This window comes from Scomber scombrus, chromosome 18, assembly GCF_963691925.1.
Source record: "Scomber scombrus chromosome 18, fScoSco1.1, whole genome shotgun sequence".
Lineage (NCBI taxonomy): Eukaryota > Metazoa > Chordata > Actinopteri > Scombriformes > Scombridae > Scomber > Scomber scombrus.
The window spans coordinates 1,664,078-1,681,929 of NC_084987.1; positions in this window are offsets into that span (position 1 = coordinate 1,664,078).

Here is a 17,852-nt window from a genome sequence, read left to right on the forward strand (position 1 = left end):
TTAAAAGGAGTAAAATTATAGCTAAAATGAAACGAGAAAAGCTGCAGGTAGTTTTTTGGCAAGAGACTCATTTGTCCTCTTTAGAACATGAAAAATTTAAAAAACTGGGATTTCAAAATACCTATTACTCATCTCATAAATCAGCCCGTAGGAGGGGAGTGGCTATACTGATCCCTAATGCAGTAAATTTTGAATTTATTTCAGAAGTGAAAGACAAGGAAGGGAGATTTGTTTTAGTAAAGGGTAAATTAGACAATGAAGAAGTAACTCTACTTAATGTGTATGCCCCCCCAGGGAGCAAAAAAATGTTTTTCAAAAAATTATTTGAATTGATAGTTTTGGAAACACAAGGAATTCTAATTTGTGGTGGTGATCTTAATGTCCACCTGCAACCAAAATTAGATACATCTAATCAGCGCCAAAAGAAAAGTCCTAATGCCGTTCTAGTCCAGAGGATGCTTACGGAGCTGGGTCTGATTGACGTGTGGAGAGAGTCTCATCCAGGAGAAAAACAATTCACATATTATTCCCCGTGTCACTCTGTATATTCACGACTTGATTATTTGTTTATGTATAAATCAGACTGGCACAGAGTCAGGGATTGTAAAATAGGGATTAAAGATGTATCTGATCACTCAGGGGTGTACCTAACCCTGCACCTAACTAAGCAACGGAAAAATACACTTTGGAGACTTAATACGAGCATTTTAAATGACAAAACGGTGCAGAAACAGATTCAACAGGAATTTGAAACATATTTACAAAATAATGATAATGGGGAGGTGTCTCCAAATACTTTATGGGACGCAGCAAAGGCAGTTGTTAGAGGCAAAATTATTGCCCTCACAGCTTTTCGTAAAAAGGAAAAACAGAGAAGACTTGTGGAACTACAAGCGGAAATGAAGTCATTAGAAACTAGACACATGGAACAAAGAGATCCACAAATATTAATTAAAATAAACAAAATTAAACAGGATATAAATGGCATATATGATGAAGAAATTGAAAAACAACTTAAATTTACCAAACAAAAGTATTACGAGACAGGGCATAGGGCAATGAAACTACTTTCCTGGAGGATTCGAAAACAACGTGGGAAAAATATGATTTATAAGATTAGAAACCCCAAGACACAAAAGGTTTGCAATGAATCAGAGGACATAGAACATGCTTTCGAACTATATTATAAAGAACTATATAACCAACCGGCCATGGTAGATATTACAACAATAGATACTTTTCTAAGTTCACTAGATTTACCATCTATAGGAGAACAACAAAATAAAGAAATTATGGCTGAGATAACAGCAGAAGAACTGAGCAAAGCCATTTCGAGATTGAAAGCTAATAAGGCTCCAGGTTCGGACGGCTATCCGTCTGAGTGGTATAAAACATTTAAACAACAGATAACACCTGTTCTGCTTAATTGTTTCAATCATACACTGAGAACAGGAGAAGCCCCCCAATCATGGAAGGAAGCAGTTATCTCTATCATCCTGAAAGAAGGAAAAGATAAAAATGAATGCAGCTCATACAGACCAATATCAGTCTTAAATGTAGACTATAAATTATTTGCTTCAATCCTATCTAGGAGACTGGAGTCCATTGTCCCTGAGCTGGTTGATTTGGACCAAACAGGCTTTGTATTAAACAGACAGACACAGGATAATTTAAGGAGAACACTACAGGTGGTGAGTCATATTACATCAGAAAATATCAGTGCAATGTTAGTCAGCCTAGATGCTGAAAAGGCATTTGACTCGGTGGGTTGGGAATATTTATACAGGGTACTTGCAAGATTTGGCTTCAAAGATGGTTTTATTAAATGTATTAGAGCGCTATACTTTACTCCAACGGCCAGGATCAGGGTAAATGGACACCTGTCACGAACTATTCATTTGGAAAGAGGGACACGCCAAGGCTGTCCCCTGAGTCCGACCCTATTCGCGTTATTTATTGAGCCCCTCGCTCAAGCAATTAGAGAGGACTCTGGGATAAAGGGGACTATGATTAGAGGAGAAGAACATAAGATTTGTATGTTCGCGGATGATTTTTTGCTTTTTATTACAAGCCCAGACTCAAGCATCCCTAAATTGATGTCCCTGCTAAAAAAATATAATTTATACTCTGGGTATAAGCTTAATATTCAAAAAACCCAAACCCTCACATTTAACTATATTCCCCAGCCAGATATTACAGGGAAATACAATTTTAAATGGGACTCGTCCAAAATAAAATATTTAGGAATAAACCTTACTAAAGATATGTCAAAACTTTTTGAAAATAACTACGGCCCCATTAATAAAGAGATCAAATCTGATATTTCTAGATGGACCCTCCTTCCACTGGATATGAGTAATAGAATAGAAATCATTAAAATGAACGTGTTGCCACGGCTTCTTTATCTCTTCCAGTCTCTGCCTCTAGAGGTACCCCAAAAACAATTTGATGAGTGGAATGCCTGGATCTCCAGGTTCATTTGGAACAGTAGAAGACCTAGGGTTCAGTTCAAGACTCTGCAGCTAAAAAAAGAGAAGGGAGGGAGAGCTTTACCATGTTTACAGGATTATTATTATGCTGCACAGTTGAAACCCTTAGTATACTGGTGCTCTCCAAATTATGAATCTAAATGGAAATGCTTGGAAACTACACAGTTAAAAATTCCAATACAATCTATAATAGGAAACAAAAACCAAGCAGAAAAATATTATAACAGTTTGAATCAGTGGACTGTATTCACTCTGAAACTATGGTTTAAGGTTTTGAGGAAGTTACAAATAGAGAAACAGGCTAGAGTCTTGAATTGGATAGCGTATGATCCAGTATTTGAACCTGCTAGATTGGACGGGGGCTTTAAACAGTGGGTTAGGAGAGGGATCACGTCCTTTTGTTCCCTCATCTCAAATAGTACATTTCAGAGTTATGAGTCAATTTCAGCCACATTTGGACTGGAGAAGCAGGACTTTCATAGATACCTGCAAGTCAGAGACTATTATAATAAAAAATTACAAATCAAGGAGGAGAAGGAATACAATTTAATTTCTATATTTCATGAGGCATATGAAAAGAAAGATAATAAAAAGTTGGTCTCAAGAATATACAGAAGTATACAAGCTTCTAAGAATCACTCTACGTTATCCATTAAACAAAAATGGGAGAAGGAGTCAGAAACACAAATATCAGAAGAGACCTGGATAGAAATATGTGAGACACAAGCGACCACTGCAAATTCGAGATCTTTGAGAGAGTTCGGCTGGAAGAATGTAGTGAGATTTTTCATAACTCCTAAATTAACAGCACTACGAACAGGCACACAGAGCCGAGGCTTTTGTTGGAGACTATGTGGAACCCCTATGGCTAACCATTTTCATGTTTTTTGGGCCTGTCCGAAAATCCAGCTATTTTGGAAGGAGGTGTCAACCGAGATAAATAAAATAATAGGGGTGGATTTAGATTTTTCGTTTGTTATTTTATATCTCGGTAAAATTCCAAAAACAGTCTTGCATACGGACAGGTACCTGTTTAAGATTCTTCTGGCAAGTGGTAGGAAAGCCATAACCAGAAAGTGGTTGCAACTAGATCCTCCAACACTGATCCAGTGGCACGGGATCATTCACGAAATTTACTGTATGGAGAGACTCACTTTTGTTTTAAGACTTCAGTTGGAGAAGTGTATGGAACGCTGGGAAAAATGGATTGAATATGCACCTTGAATAGTGTGACATTTGACTATGATGTATGTGTGTGTATGTATGTGTAATAGAATATTTTGTTTTTAACTGTACCTCCCATGATGATCTCATGTTCTTTGTTCATGTACGTAGATAAATAAAAAGTTTAAAAAAAAAAAAAAAAAAAAAAGAACTCCGTCGAATTTGGAGCTGAAGTCGTTTTTTCAGACCGGCAATTGCTTCCAAAATCCCTGCTGCTCCTGGGGCTTGCATGTGAGTAGTTAGCATGCTAGCATCTTCCCCTGTTTCTTCGAGTCGGTCCGTCTTGTTCCTTTTTCTGGTTGCCCGAGGCGGTTTTGGATGGTCTGGATGACATATCTTGGTCTAGAGGTTTAGAGAAAGTATGTGTTTGCTTTTAACACAGGATAATTTCAATTTAGCCGATATTGGCGGAGAGAGTGCAGTTGCTACCGTCTCTACCTTGTGGAGTGCCTCAGGGGTCCATTCTTAGAAAACATGGCATTGCATTCCACTTTTATGCAGATAACACACAAATGTCTGCCCTTGAAACAAAATGGCAACCTACAGCCACTGTTGGATGGTCTTAAGGACATTAAAGCTTGGATGACCTTAAGCTTTTTAAGTTTTAATGAAAATATAACAGCGATTCTGTTATTCAGACCCAGTAGTGCCTGTGTTGGACCCCACATGGACCTAAGCTCTCTAATTCCATACTTGAAAACCATTGTTAAAAAACTGGGTTTGATTATGGACAGTGATTTTAAATTGGACACACATATAAATTCAATTGTCACGCCAAGCTTTTTCCAACTGAGGCTTTTATCAAAGGTCAAGTCCTGCCTGATGATTACAGTTGGTCCAAAATCCAGCCCATGCTGGCCTCCCTTCACTGGCTCCCTGTACGTTTTAGGATTGATTTAAACATTTTAACCGTTGTTTACAAATCATTACATGAGCTAGTTCCAATTTACCTGTCTGATCTTTTAGTGGCACATGTACCTCTACGCGCTCTCCGGTCTGCTGACCAGTCTTTTAGTTGTGCCCAGATCCAGATTAAAGCACAGGGGAGACCGGGCTTTTTCAATTGTAGCCCCCAAACTCTGGAACGAGCTGCCTCTGCATGTCAGACAGTCCCCCTTACTGCCTGTCAAATCGCGTCTTAAAACACATTTTTATTCTTTGGCTTTTAACTCAGTATGAGAGTCGTCATTTCTGTCTGTTTCACCGGTTTGTGTTCTTGCTGTGTTGCTTTTATGTTGATGATTGTTCAGCACTTTGGTCAATGGCTGTTGTTTTATATTTGCTAAATGTACCAAATGTGTTAAATAAATCTGATTTGATTTGATAGCTCCCAGCAGCAGAAATTTAACAATCTGAGGTCAGAGAGCAGTTAGAAAAATCTTTGTCCAGCAACTGAGAGAAGCAGAGCAGAGAAAACAGACTGAAAATGAACTTTTTTTCTTCATTTAGGATCCACTGTGCAGACGATATATCTCATCAGGGGTAACAGTTTCTCACTGACGTGGAAATTTAAGAATCAAATGTAATTCAGCTGGGTTTAATACTGATGTCACATCAGCAATGGTTCAGGTTTATTACTTCCTTCTCCACCCCTTTATCTGGACAGAAAGACAGAGAGAGAGAGAACAGTCAGCCAATCAGATCAGCCAGAAGCTTGTTGTGATCATGTGTTTGAGTTGATGTGAAGACGACTGTTGTTGTTGTTGTGTTGATGTTTGCAGGAAATAAAGCTGGATTACAGCTGACAGCCTCACAACATGTATAGAGACAGTGGTCCTCATCATCAAACTGTCACACCATCAAATCTGATCTACATCACTTTACAAATGTTGATATGGTTCATATTGTTGAAACGTAGAGATTCAACATGTTCTTGGTTTGTAGAAACAAACAATTGTGGCGACCAGGCTGCATGTGATGATTTAACAGCAGGAAACATCTTCATATCCCACAGAGACTCTGTAGCTTTAAACTTTGATAAGAGTTGACATGTATCAGCAGTAAATCCATCAGTAAACTGATGAGTGAATGTCTCTGTTTCTGCAGTAATGATGTGTTCATGACTCTCAGCACTTTATTTCCTCTGTGTACTTGAGTGAAATCTGCAGAGGAAACACACTTGATAGTAAAAGTGTGTGCAGGTGTGTGAGCTTGGAGCTCAGTGTGTTCACTCCAACACGTTAACATGAGAGCTGAAAGGAAGCAAGCTACGCTGCACAGCTGTTCCACTTCTGGTCTGAACAGGACTGAAGTCCCTGCTGCTCTTTATACTGGATGTGCTGCATCACTGACTGACAGCTGATGAAGTGAGTCTCACTAAACACTCATTTATCTCCTCTGTTCTTTCTTCTTCTCTCATCAGCTGGTGATGATCTCTGTCAGAGTGAGAGTGAACATCCAGGAATGTTGAGAATGGATCAGCTGGATCCTGATGATCCATCTGGAGTCTGGATCTGGATTTTATCATCTTCACTTAAGTCTTTTAACTGACTACAAACTGAACAGTTATCTCTGGATTTAGCTGAAGTCAGCACTTTACAGATTTGTTCTACATGAGCTGTTTGATGTAAATAAAGATAAAAACAGGTGTTATAAGTCAGACAGTGAGCCTGGGCTCACATTTATCAAGCGTCTCAGAATCACACTGAGAGTTAATGTAACAGGGTTGTTATAGATCAATGAAGTTCATCAAAATGTATTTTATATTCCTTCAATAATTATTTTATTTTGTTGGTTTTTGTTGTTTTCCATTCTCCTTATTTTCTTGTGAAACAGATTAATATTTTATGTTTATCTATTCAAGGCTCCTTTTATTTGGTGTAATCTCTTGTGGCCAAAGTTGATAAATATAACGCCCGAAAAACACTGTTTCCGTTGTCAACGGCAACAGTGCCAGTTTGCCCCTGTTGCCGTTGACGACCGCAGATGTGGTATGTACTGAAACAGCTCCGTGATTTAATCAGATATTAATCTATGAAACTGTCTTTATAGAAGTTTAAGTACATGTTGTTATTTGATGTTATTTCACGTTGTTTTTACTATCACTGTGTCGCCATTTTATTGTTTATTGTTTCTGTCTTTTCTTTCTTTAAGTGAAGCTGCGCTGCCTTGCTGAGTCCGTTAGCCATGTTAACGGTTGAGCCTCATGCAGTACTGTTTGAGATGTGAAGTGTAACTCATGTAATATGGCGACTGCTTCAGTGTGTTTATTTTATTCATTTTTATTGTGTAGTGCAAAGAGCTGTACAGTAGATTGTCTCCACCGTCTAATGATAATTATAGCTAATCATTTTAAAAGGACCTTTGCACAAGATTGTTGTATTATTGTTGTCATTTAATGTTGTAATTTTTATACAAAACTAGAAAATGGGTTCATCTTCTCATCTCCAGCTGAACCTCCTGTAGACTTCTGTGTCCTTACAGCTCTTTGTAATATATCTCTGCCATCAGCAGGTTAAACACATGAATTAGTCAATATTTTAAGCTATGTTTTGCATGAATAAAGCTTGTTTTTCTCTAACTTCACACTGAGTGGAGGGAAATGAATTAGTGTTGATTATCATCACAGATAAATATGGACCCTGCTCTTTGCTGTCAGGCCTCTGATCAGCCCGTTTGATAAATCTTTATCTTCCTTTAAATCACTTTTTAAAACTCATCTTTATCCACTGATCTACCAATTATAGTTTTATATGCTTTACATCTTAAATTTGATTCCTATGTGTGTTTTGCTGGTTTATTTTCTTGCTGTATGTTTGTTAGTTTTGTGTAAAGCGTTGTGTAACGTTGCTTTGAGAAGTTTTATACACATCTGAAGGGAAGGTGGTGGGATGATGGTGATACTAAACAAAGACCAAATTCTAATGTTGAGCTTCAGCTTCATGTATTACATATCTTTCTATTGTAGTTATTTTTCTGTCTTTGTGTATAAATGAATCATATTTGATTGAATCTGTGTTTGTGTGTCCTTGTTTTGGATTTCTGTGGATCTATTTTGAAGCTCCATTATTCTTTAAAAATTCTGATTCTTCAAAATTTCCACGACAGAATTTGATGCTATTTATAGATTTCCATTTCCACATGAGTTAATATTTATTCATCAATCATTTATTATTGGAAACTATATTCTCATATATGTTGAATTGTATGTTTGCATGTTTGTCTGAGCTGCTGTGAACTGACTAAGTGTCTTTATTTGATCTATAAATTAGTGCTAATGTATTTGGTTCTTTCCAGGAAATGTGCTGACTTTAGATGATCTGTTTTCTTTACTGTTAAACTTAATTGCTGAACACAAGTACAATATTCAAATAAGGAAACAGCGCCATCAAGTGACGAAAGAAGAAAACATCAATCCATACAGACTGAACACACACAAGGAGAAATAAATACATGGGGGAGAAAAAAAAGAAAAATTCAGATTAAGAGGAAAACTGGTTATCAGTGTTTGTCCAAAACTCAACATATACAATAAAAGAAACAACTCCAATCCAAAAAGCAATCCACATGGCACACATCCTTCATAAAATACACAAAACTACTAAACAGCATCCAGCAAAGATTCAATCTGAGAGAAGACACGATGCAGCCCAGAAATATCCACAGTACCAAACTTTCCACTGTGCAGCACTGACTATAGTGTGTTATTGTAGTGTGAACACGTTATCTGCTTAGAAGTGAGAAGGATAGAAATGAATCTTTGTCTGAGATACTTTCAGCTCCTCATCAGTCCACTAGATGGAGCTCTCCCATTTAGAAAAAGACAACCTATGGTTTCTCTATTGATAATGATGCTGTTGTGTGTGTGTGTGTGTGTGTGTGTGTGTGTGTGTGTGTGTGTGTGTGTAAGTGAAACATGGAAATCTCCAGTATTTAGGGCCGTTTAGCAGCAGTTTGCTAGAAGAGTCTGAGAGGTTGTGATGGTCAACAGGAAATAAAAACATTTCTGCTACATAAAATAATGTTCATTTTTAACGCTTATATTATATAACCAGATGATCTAAAGCTCCGTCGATACTAAAGAAAATTGCAGTTATTGAGTTTTCACACCACTGAGGGTTGCTGGATGACAAATGAACAAACGCAACCAACAAAAACCCACAGAGTAAAGCTGCTGTACCTGAACGCACCGCCATCTAGCAAAACCAATCACCAGGGGCCTCATGTACAAAGATGTGCGTGGATTTCCTACTGAAACATGGCGTACGCTCAAATCCAGAAAACGTCATACGCACAAAAAAATCCAGATGTATGAATCTGTGCGTACGCATGAATCCAAGCACATTTCCTTCGTACATCCCAATCAACGTGGAATTGAGCGCACACCCGACCCCTCCCAGTCCACGCCCCCATTTAAATACGCAAATCATATTTAAATGGGCCCTGCACCTGAGATTCCCCTCTCTGCACGATCAGAAAATTAAAACAAAAGAATGAGTAAGACGGGGAAAAAGAAGAACTTTACAGAAAGCTAATTGGAGACGCTACTCACTGAAGTGGAGGCGCGCAAAAATGTACTCTTTGGCACGCTGTCCTCCGGCATAAGCAATAAACCCAAGAGGAGTGAGTGGGAGAGTGTGTGTGAGGCTGTCAATGCTGTGGGGTCAGAAAAGTGCACACATGCTGAATTGAAAAAGAAGTGGTCCGACATCAAGGTGGATGTGAAGCGGAGGACGGCTGCCCGACGCCAAAGTGTGGCCAAAACAGACGGGGGGGGACAGAGAAGAGGGGCCCACTCCGTTTGAACAGAGAGTCGCCGCAATCGTGGGTGACACTGCTTTCTCAGGGGTGGTGGGAGCACATGTGCAGAAGTGCGCAGGGGAAAAGGTGACGCTGATTAAGACATTTCACACTTTACGCACAGGGTTATTAACATGAGTACTCTGCACACAGAGACAATCAGGGGCTTGTTAGAAAGATCTGAAGCTATAGTTTAACCAGCAAGTTACTAACTTTAACCTGACTAGTGACGATGCTGTGAAGACGGGATAGTATTTGGGGGCGCACATGCTCAATGATGCGCATTGTGCATGTGCGCATTTGCGCATCACATATGATCTGTACATTGATCGAATGAAAATGTTTCCTGTTGACATATACAAATTCATCATGTGATGGCGCTTTAATAGCAATGTGTGTGCAGTCGATAGCTCCGATTACATTAGGAAAACCGGCTCTCGCTGCAAATTGCGCTTTAATGTTGACCTGTTCAGCTGCATTGTATGGGAATTTGATATAGACCTGGCTGACATGCGGATATTTCCGTCCCACACGGCTGGCATGGCTCGGCTCAGGTCGACTGGCACAGTCCCGATCGGTCGGCTAGCTCCCTCTGGAATGCCCCGGTTGCTAGGAACCCCAGTGTGGTCAGCACCTGTATGGATACAGGCAGCGCATGGCTCATCGCTGTGTCGCGCTCCAAGGCCGGCGGCAGCTCTGCGCACAGTTCCAGGAGGATTGCCCTCGGGAACGTAAAGCGGCTGATGAGCCAGTTGTCATCATGTGCCATTAATGCACCACTCTGCGCATGCTTTTATATCCACTCATGTAATTGCAGACACGTGGGTGTGTTAATTGTTCATCAGTGTTAATTGTTCATGTTCTGATGTGAACATCACTCAGTCTGAGGATTGTTTTCACATTTATTTATTATAACAGTTTCCCAGCATAACCTCTAAGTGTCGCCAAAGGATCAACAGCTGTAGAAACGTGCATACGCCAGCCATGAAGTTGGCGTGAGGCACCGCACATTTCCACGGTCATTTCACTCTTGATACATCTGAACTTTGCCGTGAAAAAGAACGTACGCCACGTATTTGGGCGTACGCACCCTTTGTACATGAGGCCCCAGGTCATCAAGAGAGAAAATTACTAGAGAGTTGCTTTACTGTAGTACAGTTTGAGGTACTTATGCTTTACTGTAGTACAGTTTGAGGTACTTGTACTTTACTGTAGTACAGTTTGAGGTACTAGTACTTTACTGTAGTACAGTTTGAGGTACTTGTACTTTACTGTAGTATTTCCATGTGATGCTACTTTCTACATCTCAGAGGGAAATATTGTACTTTCTACTCCACTACATTTATTTAACAGCTTTAGTTACTTTTCAGATGCAGATTTGACACAATGGATAATATAACAAGCTTTATAAATACAACACATTGTTAAAGATGAAACCAGACAGCAGTGTGTAGTCGGCTCACATTTCAGATGTCTATGAGTTGTTAACAGCTCCACCAAATAGTGATTTTTCCCTCTAAACTTCTCACATGCTTTCATTTCAATAAATGTTCAAATGATCCAATATTTCAGCAAAAATCAAAGATTAGAGAAAAAGTCCAAAAACTGAAAACACATTTGTGTATCAGAACTTAGTTTGTTCTTCTTTCCTCTCCCATTAATCATCTCACCACCCCTCACATTTATCTGCTGACCCTTTGGAGGGGCCCCACCCCTAGGTTGGGAACCACTGGACTAAACTAGCTAACTGTATATAAAGTAGTGTAAACTAGCTCCACCTCCAGCAGCTACAACAGTAACATGCTGCTCTAACACTGATGCTTCACTATTAATAATCTAATGATGTCATAATAATAATATAGCAGAGGTCACTACCATCCCATCATTAGCACACTAACTGCTTTTAGTGTCACAAAATTAATTCTAGCCTATATTTGTTTACATTTTGACCAACTGGCTCCATTAAAAGTATGCTGAATAAGTTATTAGCAGCTCCTGTTTGCAGTGAAACATGGATGTACAGACAACTATCACTGATTACTTTGATTGAAGAAAACTTTAGAACATGATGATTCTCAGGCAGCTTCTGAAACCTCTTTTTTTTCTCTGTGATTTCTATTCAGATTTATGTGATGGGCATGATGTACAGTGATATCCTTGAACAGTGATTTAACTTATTGCAACACCTGAGTGCACAAAAGTACCTTGATTGCTGCTCCAGCCGCTGAAAGCCATACACTTACCTCACCTGCAGCCACCTGTATAACACTTCTTCTTCTTCTTCTTCTTCTTCTTCTTCTTCTTCTTCTTCTTCTTCTTCTTCTTCTTCTTTATTGGTCGATCACAAACCAATGTAAAAGGTGCACACTGCCACCTACTGCATTGGGATACATTAGTTTGTTCCCAGAAATGAATTCATTCTGATTACCCTGAATCCTTCACCTGTGCTCAATAATTATTCTAATCTCCATTCCTGGCCTGCATCATGCATTATGTCTCTGAGCTATATTTACTACAGTGCATTATAATATGTTCAATCTGTTACACCACTGAGATTAAACATAACATCATCTCCACAATTAGATTAAGACATCCTCCTCCTGCCTTCTATAATACATTTTCCTCTGTTGGCTGAATAAGTTCCTACTTTTACAGTTGACAGGTGATTGGAGAACAATTATAAATATTATGTATTTATAATTGTTCTCCAAAGAGGTTTCGAGGTGTCTGCTGTCAGAAACCAGCAGACACATTCATCAGTGTCAGCAGTCGTATCAGAGGAGCTGAAACTATTATTATTACAATTATTATGCCGCTTTGACATGAAGCTAAAAAACATCTAATCTAAAGTGTTAAAGTAAGTCATGGCTTCATTTATTTTCATAACAATAAAAAGGTGATGAAGGTTAGTATTGAAGTCAGTCCCGAGTCCTGAATCATAATAAGATCACTGAGCAACAGCAGCAACTACAACTGTGAACTCTTTGTTTGGATGAAAATTAAATTTAGTCTGAATTACCTCAATTAAGATTGAAGATTTCTAGATTAGAAAACAATATTAACCACCGCCCACTGTGTGACCTTATTGAACCAGGGAATCTGTGTTTCCACCACAACGGAGGATCCTAATTGACTGGCATTGTTTCCATGGAAACTGAAATGTAAATTTAAAACATTACATGCCACCACCACAGACTTCTCTGTTAACCCTTTGCAGGTCTGCTCACTTTGTGTCATGACATCTGCTCAAAAACTAAAAACTTTTAGGTCAATCTTTAGCACTTGTATGAGGTATGTAATGCACAGACAGACCATCAGATTGTGTTATGATTGCTATAGATACAGGTTGTTCTATGGTTGCTATAGATACAGGTTGTTCTATGGTTGCTATAGTTACAGGTTGTTCTATGGTTGCTATAGATACAGGTTGTTCTATGGTTGCTATAGATACAGGTTGTTCTATGGTTGCTATAGATACAGGTTGTTCTATGGTTGCTATAGTTACAGGTTGTTCTATGGTTGCTATAGATACAGGTCGTGCTGACATCAGAGATCCTGCTGGAGACATTTTTGAAGTTGACTTTCATTTTTTCATCTTGTACATGAACAGAATGAGTCTCTAACATGTTTTAAAGAAAAGTTTAGAATGAATGAGGTGTGAATGAGTCTGTAGAGGCTGTAAAACATCACATTTAGGCTCAATGAGGAAAGAAATCCATATTTTATGTTGTCATGGCCTCAAAGAGGAAAAGCAAAGAAATGATGTTTTAAATAGAACTTTCTTGGTGTGACCTACAAAGGGTTAAGAGGCAGTGCTCATTTCATGTATTTCTGTCATCAGGAACTAACTCTGCAGTGCAAAACGTCAGGAAACATAAAAAAGGTCTCACGAGCACCTTCATCCGTCCCAAAGATGCTTGTTTTCCACCACACCGGCCCGTTAATATGAGATGACACACATACATTTCACAGTGTAAGAGAGGCAGGAGTGAGGCCTACTGTTGGTTTGTCTTCATCTGACATTTGTTTACAAGAAGAACAATATAGATTAATCCTTTCAATATTCCCTTTTTTCCAATTTTTTGTTCTCATTCAGTCTTTCCACCAGTGTTAACAGTCTCTTATTATTGTCTTCACCTCTCCTTCTCCTCCTCTGCTGCATTATGACACACCGCCTCTCCCCAAACCTCCATCTACTCTTTCTCTTCTCTCTGTGTCTTGTTGCTTTGCCACCTCTCGTTTCCTCAGTATTTCTCCAGGAACGCCCAGAGACGCCTCCATTCATTTCAATTATGTCTCTCACACACACACACACACACACACACACACACACACACCCAAACACACACACACACAAACACACACACAGACAGACAGACACAGGCATGATACAAACACTTCTTTCACTTTGCTCGCCGCAGCTTTCTGTCCCTCCTCTCTGCAGCTTCCCTCTTGTAGCCACAGCGGTGGAGTCTTTCAATAATTTATAAGAATCTAAAATTTAAATGAAGCACGGAGCGAGTTCTTTTATTAACAAGGAGGAATCAGACCTCTCTCTCTCTCTCGGCCCCATCCCAGCATCGCCGGCTCCCTTTCAGTCCCTTGCCGACGGTTGCCATGACAACCCATGCTCGTCCTAGAAACGCGGTGTATAAGAGAGGAAGCCCACTCCCATTTTTATATATCTGTTGCTCCTTCTCTCACATAGCCAGCTTTCTTCATTTTATGTCAAATAAATAAAATCTGTTCATTTGTGAAATATATTGTTAGATTTGTAGACCTGCTTCATGTCTTTATGTCTTTACAATAAAATGCAAATATATATTAAACATTGTGTGTAATTGGTACAGTTTAATGTGCATTACAAACATTATATGTTCATTTTTATGCTTTTTGAATTTGTGGCTTGTCATTATGTCTTTTCTGCCACTCATATGTTATACTGACTGTGTAGGGATAGCGCAAGTTTTTGGGAAATACGTTCATTTATTTAGTTATTCAGATTAATCTCAATCTGTGTGATATTGTTTTTGTTAGTTTTTTGTCTTTACATAAACTAAAATCAATTTGGAGGCTAGATTTACATTTATAAATATTCACCTCTTGTGTTTATCTCAGCAAGAAAGTGAATATTCTGAATGAACTGTTGATTTCAAATAGCAGGTTATGTTGCACATTCATCATAATTCAGTGTTCTGACTTTTTTTTTAGTTGTTTTCTTTGAGGATTTTCTACTGACGATACCATTTCTCTAGTGTGACGCATCAGATGGTTTGTTACATTGAACCATCTGAGAAGAAATACCTGGCAGGTGATTGGATGAACCATCTCTCTATCAGAGGTGCACAACTTGAAGACGAGCAAAGATCAATTGTCGCGTGATCTTGCATGTCCAGCTGCCTCACAAGGTAACCATTTCTCTCTAATCCACATGAATTCTTAACGTTTCTTTCTAGGTATTTGTTAAATATATTTTCCTCAGGATTGTACCATCGATTCTGTGATGCTTGCAACCATGAGGGATTTGGAGGGTGTATTTCAGTGTTACTAAGGGCCCAATCAAACTAGGCCTGGTTGGCTTGAACTTTGCCAGAGCACGACTGCCTAAGTATTGGCTGCAGTATTTTCAGTTTTTCTTTACATTGCTCAGCAGTTCTTTGATATCCGTGCGTATAAGGTTTGGAAAGCGAATTTTCCTGGAAGTCTCAGAGTTTTCGTGGGTTGTTCCAGCTGTATGTATGTATGTATGTATGTATGTATGTATGTATGTATGTATGTATGTATGTATGTATGTATGTATGTATGTATGTATGTATGTATGTATGTATGTATGTATGTATGTATGTGTGTATTTTGTCTTCTGCCCAAATTTCTATTAAACACTCCACCTCTGCCACAGACCAAAACAACCTTTTTCCAGCCATATTTGTTGCTATGTCGGTTTGTTGCTATGGCGACAGTTGCATAATAGATGTCATGTTTGACTTTCTGTGCCCGAGCCCAACTCTTCATCCGGGCCTGCGCACAGATCGGAGTGATCTCACTAGTCAAACGAACCAGGCTTCAGGGCTCAAATGTGCTCGGGCACATATGTGCTTATGTACCTCAGAACATTTGCTAAATGGCTTTTCCACTAAACAGTTGTAGCACGACTTCACTCGCCTCGACTCGTTTTTATTTGCGTCTCCATCAGGGATAGTACCTGGTACCTGGTGCTTTTTTAGTATCTGCTCTGCCGAGGTTCCAAGCGAGCCGAGCCGATACTAAATGTGACATTATCAGACTGCCGGCCACTGATTGGTCAGAGAGTCACTGGAAGAGTCATGAGCCGTCCCACACAAGAATCAAACCCGGCATTTTTAAATACCAACAACAGCGTTACAGTGATTAGTTTCTCTTGTCTTGCTTTGTGTGAGACAGAAAGCCTCATACAGCAGCAAGTACACCATCGCCTCCATGGCCTCCATTGTTTATGTGTTTGTGTCGCATATTAAACGAAATCACGGCAGTTTGGTGCAGCGTTGCTATGACGACCCCGCTCACGTTGAGGAGGAACTATAGTAATGGAAAAGGTTCCTGGTACCAAACCGAGTCGAGTCGAGCCGAGTAAAGCTAGAACTGTATAGTGGAAAAGCGCTAGAAGTATCTCAGAACTCAACATGTGGGTAAAGTACCACAGAACATGTAGTAAAATATCTCACAAAAGTACTACAGAGAATGCAGTCGGGTACCTCAGGACATGTAGTAAAGTACCTCAGACTGCATGGTACAGTACAACATGTGGTATTCATGGATTCATGAGCCTGCAGACCCAGAGGAGATAGTATTTAACTGGGATTTATTCCCTTCAAACATGGTCAAATATTCAACATCAGTGGTCAAGATCAACAGTGTCTTTGATAAATGTATTTTGTACACCCATACTCATTCTGTATGCATCATAAAGCAGTCAGCTTAAGGCATGCACAGGCACAAAAAGAGTCTGGTGTTAGAAGATAGCAATCAATAATAAGAGGACATAATTAAGTCGGCTGACAGTCTACACATGCTTACAGCGCCCTCTACCTCCGCCTCCCATTGCTGTTAAAAAATAAAAAATAAAAATCAGGTAATCAGTTGTCAAATGAGCAAAAACAAAAACTGGCAAAACAGAACAACAGCATAAATGTGATTTCTTGGTTTAGGTGCCACTTATTCAAAATGAACGGGTCATCACTAAATACAGCATCTATACAGCGTGCACAGTGGACCGCGTGTTCAACATAAAAAGTCCTTCGGAAGATTTTGCAATTTTTTGAACCAAAGCTACAAGTCGGACTAAAATGTGTTTACTTTATGTGCACATTTTACATAATATTTTAAACTTTATTGAACTAATATCAGACTAATCTTAATCTTTAATTGGATTTATATCTATTGAGTTCGACAATCGTATTTTTATTATTATTACCACCGATCTATTGCAACATTATCATCTTGATTTCTCGGCCAGTCAGGAGAAAGAAAATGCTTTACTGAAGAAATCCTACTCTTGCATTCATCTTTCAAATTAACATGACATTGGCCCTATTGACATTTTCCATGTTTAAATGATGTTTAATGAGTAAAATAAGAAGTAAATCTTTGTATATTCATCCAAAAACAAAAATAAACTGTTAAATCCAAGTGACCCATATAAATTATTAATTTGTGTGCACTTCCTGTTTTGGTCTTCCAGACACCAAAACATTGTCATTATGTTGCTGATATTCTGTAAAACCCTTTGAGGCACTGTGCAGTAATATAACATATACAAATAAATATGACTAAAAAATTACAGTATAATTCAGTTCAGACTGTTTGATAATGAAAGTTACTGAAATCTAAAAATGTATATGTAACATTATTATATCAGCATTATATTTCTCACATTCTCTCTCTAAATGTTATATTCAGTTTTATTAAATTCATTATAACAGTGCCGCCATGTCGCTGAGTGATAAGCTAACGTTATTTGTAAGGCAGTTACATTTCATAAAGCCAGTTGATAGCTTCACTTTTATCTGTTAGTTTTCCATCAACAGAGTTAAATCCACAATTTTTTTAAATGCACGTTTTCTCCGATAGTTTGACGTGACGATTATCTCTAGCTTGTTTTTTTCCATTTTGTGTGAGCTAAGCGAACAACGAAAGCTTACACACGTTCTATGATTTCAAAGAGATAATTATAGATTATATATGTGATAAGCAAAATTCTTCCTCAGAACTTTTAATTTGGTAAGAAAATTAAACTTTTAGGGGTTCCCAAAAACGACATGTTTGACTTTCCTTGAAGTCTAGTGTGTGTGACTTGTACTGGTCCTTGTAAAGATATTTTATTCAACTATACTGCACCAGTAAAGGTTTGATACTGTATGAGTG